At 42.7% G+C, this 5,835-nt stretch overlaps 1 pseudogene across 1 annotated transcript; it reads right to left on the bottom strand.

Annotated features, from left to right (window-relative positions):
- Positions 1-2,487: 2,487 nt before the first annotated feature.
- Positions 2,488-2,850, bottom strand: LOC307176049 (cytochrome c oxidase subunit NDUFA4-like; annotated as a pseudogene). Its single transcript has one exon. The product of its transcript is annotated as a cytochrome c oxidase subunit NDUFA4-like (transcript).
- Positions 2,851-5,835: the final 2,985 nt, after the last annotated feature.

Raw genomic sequence — 5,835 nt, forward strand, 5'->3', positions numbered from 1 at the left:
TCACTCAAAGTCACTGCTTTAAACATTAATCTCATGCGAAAACACCCTCACTGAGACTTCCCTCGTGGCACAGTGGTTAAGAATCTGCCTGCCAATGCAGGGGGCACGGGTTGCATTCCTGGTCCAGGAAGATCCCACATGCCACGGAGCAACTAAGCCTGTGTGCCACGACTACTGAGTCTGTGCTCTAGAGCCCACGAGCCACAACAACTGAGCCTACATGCTGCAACTACTGAAGCCCACATGATCTAAGGCCCATGTGCTGCAACTATTGAAGCCTGCACTCCTAGAGCCTGTGCTCCACAACAAGAGAAACCACCACAATGAGAAGCCCATGCACCACAATGAAGAGTAGCCCCTGCTCGACGCAACTAGAGGAAGTCTGCACACAGCAACGAAGACCCAATGCAGTCAAAAATAAATAAATAAAACAAATAAAAAATTATATAAAAAAACAAAAACACCCTTACAGACACAGACACATTCAGAGTAATGTTTAATCACATATCTGGCCCACCATGGCCCAGCCAAGTTGACACATAAAATTAACCTTCACAAACCTCAACCCAAATCCCAGCCCTAATCCTAATCTTCTGCACAAAGAGTTCATTCTCCCTACCAAGCTGATACCTCTGCAGATAGGCTGGTTGACATGATGAAAGAGGTCCACTTGGTGGGTGAAGTGGGTGTGGACACAATGGGTCTCATGAAGCCAGCCTACCTTGGCACAGGGGGTTAACAGCCGGCGGGGAGGGGAGTGCAGAACCACAGCAGGAATGTTATGTTCTCAGACCCAGGCCCACCAGGCAGCATGAACACTGGTGGTATTGCTGTATAAAGTGGTGTAACTTCAGAATGCTATGTTACCATTTGGCCTTCATGTTGAGTTTAAGTACAATTGTAGCAAACTCTGCTGATTTTTATTTCACAGGCTTAGATTTAATGGCTTTTGAATTCATCTTCTCAACCTATGTAAATTATCTACTGTGGCCTCAAATCCAGCAATTTTTATAAGAGGACTGTGGTGTTTTTTGTTTTTTTTTTCTTTTGAGGACTGTAATTTTTGTAGGAGGATTTTATACCAGCTTCTGTTAGCACTGGCTCACTGGGCATGGACCCAATAGAAGATTCAAATGAAGAATGAAAGAGCATTAGTGAAATTCATAGGAACAAGGAACACTTTTTAGAGAGCAGAAGAAAAGCAATAGATGGCCCTGTTTTGGTACAATTCAACAAATGTTTTTTTGGATACATGCAAAGAACTGAGATTGGCACTGCTAGAAATCAAATACAAGAGAAATGGTTACCAGGCATGGGGATGGGGAAACTGGAGAGGAGGTGGCAGGATCAACACACAAATCACTTCCCACACCCTCATTCTGTGCTTCAGTGTTACAGTATCAGAAAGGCCTTCCTGTGCACTCTACGGGAAAAGACAACCCTCCTGTATGAGTCCGGGTCCCACGGGAAACAGAAGGTACATTCCACAAGGATTTTGAAGAACATTAATGAAGAGCTGGGAGTAGGGAAAGGAAACTAGGGATAGTGAGGAACCCAGGGACCAGCTTCACTGAGAGGCTCTTCCCAATCCCAGACCTGAAGAGGTAGGAGGAGGGAATGGGAGTCTCAGCATCTCGTTAGAGCTGGAGTGGCCTAAGAGGCACTGTTGTCTAGAGCTGCAGTCCTGAAGGGATGCAGCCCCTGCCGGGACCGAGGACAAGAGGAAGCTGAGAAGACATTCCTTCTCCTCCCACCAATGGTGTGTTGAAACTGGCTTATCCTGGTTCATCAGGGCCCACGGTAAGCATCTCTTTCCAACTCCGACATCAAGATGGCTGTTTGAAATCTCTCAAGGTGGAGTATTTACACCACAGAAATGGGCAAATGCTACAAATCAGGTTGCTTTTCCTTGGAGAGCTGGTTGCTAAACACTTACTGCCACACCACTGCCCCCCATTCTCTCATCTCCTCTTTCTGCCTAAGCCAATAGGAAGGCAGAGGGTGAGGGAGCTTGGGTGAAAGAAGCCTTGTAGGCCAGTCCCTGGGGCATGGAACAGGGCTGAGAGGGAGGACGATGGGTGAATTGTATGGGAGGGAGGGACAGTAAGCAGAGAATAGCCAGCACAGCCCACTGTCACTTTTGATCCCTTTACCCTGTTCTAATTGTTTTAAGGAACTCATCACCACCAGCCATATTGCAGGTTCATGGTTGACCACCTGGCTCTCTCCCTAGAGGGGAAGCTCTTGGAGAAAAGGGACTTTGTTTTCTTTTCTAACATGTCTTTAGTACTTCCAACAGCAACAGATTCTCAGTAACTTTTTTTTTTTTTAAGTTTCAGATTATTTATTAATCAGTGTAAACCCCAACACAATACACCAACATGATCACGCATTGAGAGGGGAACTATTTCCTGGTCAAGTGCAAAATTGTGCAGATGGCTTCTGGAAGACCTTCATTCTAAGCAGCTTTATAGTGAAATGTTTCATTTAGAAGTCTGGACCTTCTTTCTTCACTTTGCTGTAATCTACATTCACTGGGTAGAACTTGTATTAATCATTGGAGCCCACTTTGTTCCAGGGTTCTGGGTTATTCTTTCTGTCCCAACTGACATCTGGGTTGAACAATGCCAGGCTCCAGACATAGAGTGCTCCTCCAGTACCTCCTGCTCCAATAAATACGAAGAGGGGGATCAAGCTAGGATGATTCTTGGCCTGACCAATGATCTGGTGGAGCACGGTTGTGACACAGGCCTCGAGTAAATAATTTTGTTGAATGAAAGAGTATAAGGCAGAATTTAAGTGGCTTAAGAGGAATGCTGGGTTATGCAGAGGAGAGATTCCATCTAGCATGGAGTGTGAGGCACCCGTGCAACACCCAGGGAGAAAGGTCTAGCAGGCAGGTGGAGAAACAGAGGTTAGGGTTGAAGATACAACCTGATTGAGGATTGTGTCAGATTGAGGGCCTGATCATGGAGGATACCAGTCTGCTGGATATCACTGGAAGAATGTCAAAGGAGGGGACAAAGGCCAAAGACAAGCCAAAGGAGAGGGGAAGGGAGAACCAAGGAAGCAGACAGAGAAGGTCCAGACAGAGAAACAGGCAAATGAGCATGAGGTGTGGAATTTAAGGAAGGAGCATGTCAGAGAGAAGGAAGTGAGTGATGCCAGTAAAAATTGGCATTTAGTGAACACTCAACCCGTATTTGTGCTGAATGAGGTTGAAATGAAGCCTGAGATATGGGAGTAGGGAAAGGAAAGCCTTACAGCCTTACAGTCTTACATTATACAGTCCACTAGACTGTATAATGAGGAAATTACTTGTGACCTACAGGAGTCATTTTAATAAAGAGGTGGATTCAGAAGCCAGATTCCAGTGAGTAGAGAAGTGAATGGATCACTTTAAAAATTAAGTATAATGCTACAACACAGATGAAACTTGAAAACACGCTAAGTAAGAAAAGCCAGTCACAAAAGACCATGTATTGTGTGATTGCACAACTCTGTGAAGATACTAAAAACCATTGAATTGTATACTTTAAATGGGTGAATGTATTGTATGTGAATTATATGTCAATAGAACTGTTATTTAAAAATTTGTTATGCTTATACAACTCAATATCAAAAACCAGACAACCCAATCAAAAAATGGGCAGAAGACCTAAATAGACATTTCTCCAAAGAAGACATACAGTTGGTCAGTAGGCATATGAAAAGATGCTCAACATCACTATTAGAGAAATGCAAATCAAAACTACAATGAGGTATCACTTCACACTGGTCAGAATGGCCATCATCAAAATGCCTACAAATAATAAATGCTGGAGAGGGTGTGGAGAAAAGGGAACCCTCCTACACTCTTGGTGGGAATGTAAATTGGTGCAGCCAGTATGGAAAACAGTATGGAGGTTCCTTAAAAAACTTAAAATAGAGTTACCATATGATCCAGCATTTTCACTTCTGGGCATACACCTGGAGAAAACTCTAATTCGAAAAGATCCATGCATCCCAATGTTCATAGCAGCACTATTTACAATAGCCAAGACGTGGAAGCAACCCAAGTGTCCATCAATAGATGAACGGATAAAGAAGATGTGATATATCTATACACATCTATCTATCTATCTACCTATCTATCTAAATCAGCCATAAAAAAGAATGAAATGGACTTCCCTGGTGGTCCAGTGGTTAAGAATCTGCTTGCCAATGCAGAGGACATGGGTTCAATCCCTGGTACGGGAAGACCCCACATGCCGTGGGGCAACTAAGCCAATGTGCCACAACTACTGAGTCCGTGCTCTAGAGCCCATAAGCCACAACTACTGAGCTCGCGTGCTGCAGCTACTGAAGCCCACGTGCCTAGAGCCTGTGCTCTGCAACAAGAGAAGCCACCGCAATGAGAAGCCCGCGCGCCGCAATAAAGAGTAGCCTCTGCTCGCCACAACTAGAGAAAGCCCACACACAGCAATGAAGACCCAGTGCAGCCAAAAAAAAAAAAAAAAGAAACAATGCCAAATGCAGCAACATGGATGGACCTAGAGATTATGATACTAAGTGAAGTCAGACAGAAAAACACAAATATCATCTGATATCACTTACATGTAGAATTTAAAATATGATATAAATGATGAATCTATTTACAAAACAGAAACATACTCTCAGAGATTGACTTATGGTTACCAAATGGGAAAGGGGCAGGGAGTGATAAATTAGGAGTTTGGGATTAGCAGATAAAAACTACTATATATAAAATAAACAACAAGGTCCTACTGTATAGTATACGGAACTATATTCAGTATCTTGTAATAAACTATAATGGAAAAGAATATGAAAAAGAATCACTGAATCACTTTGTTGTACACCTGAAACTAACACAACATTGTAAATCAACTATACTTCAATAAAAATAAATAAAAATTTATTATGAAATATTTTTACTTACAAATACATACCCTGTATTTCATCTGCTCTTAGACACCATCAATTGTCAGAAGCATCTTTTTTTTTTTTTTTTGGCCATGCTGCTTGGCATGCAGGATCTTAGTTCCTTGACCAGGGATCGAACCCACGCCCCCTGCAGTGGAAGCACGGAGTCTTAACCACTGGACACTTCCCTTAACTACAGGGAAGTCCCAGAGGCAGCATTGTTTTATGTACCACAGAGAAAGATAATAGCCTACCACCTAAACTATGGCACAAGGCCATTCTTACCACATTGGTTGTGAGATGCATCCCAATTTCAGAGAGATTACATTTTTAACATGTGAGCTTTAGAATCCATGAAATAAGGTGCATAGCATACCTGTGTTGTTGCAGAGGGGGCAGGTGTGGCTGGATATAGGCAATGTACTAAACAAGTATAAGAGTCTGAGTACTCGAGGACTCACCCTCGGTACAGTTGTAGCCCTTTCTTTTTCCCCCTCCCTCCCGCTGCAGTGACCACCATCTTGGTTTTTTTGTTTTGTTTTTTTTAATGTGGTACAATATATATAACATAAAACTTGCCATTCTAATAATTTTTAAGTGTACAGTTCAGTGGCATTAAGAACATTCACATTGTTGTGCAACTATTACCAGTATCCACCTCCAGAACTTTTTCATCATCCCAAACTAAAGTTAAACAAACTGAGTTAAACAATACCTCCTCATTCCTCCCTTCCCCAGACCTCGTAACCACTGTTTTTACCTTCTTCCTCTATGAATTTGGCTACTCTAGGTACTTCATGTAAGTAGATAAGGGCAATATTCGTCCTTTGGTGATTGGCTTATTTTACTCACCATAATGTTTTCCAGGTCCATTCATGTTGTAGCCTGTGTCCGAATTTTCTTCCTTTTAAA

Source organism: Stenella coeruleoalba (genome assembly GCF_951394435.1).
Source record: "Stenella coeruleoalba genome assembly, chromosome: 1".
NCBI classification, from domain to species: Eukaryota; Metazoa; Chordata; class Mammalia; order Artiodactyla; family Delphinidae; genus Stenella; species Stenella coeruleoalba.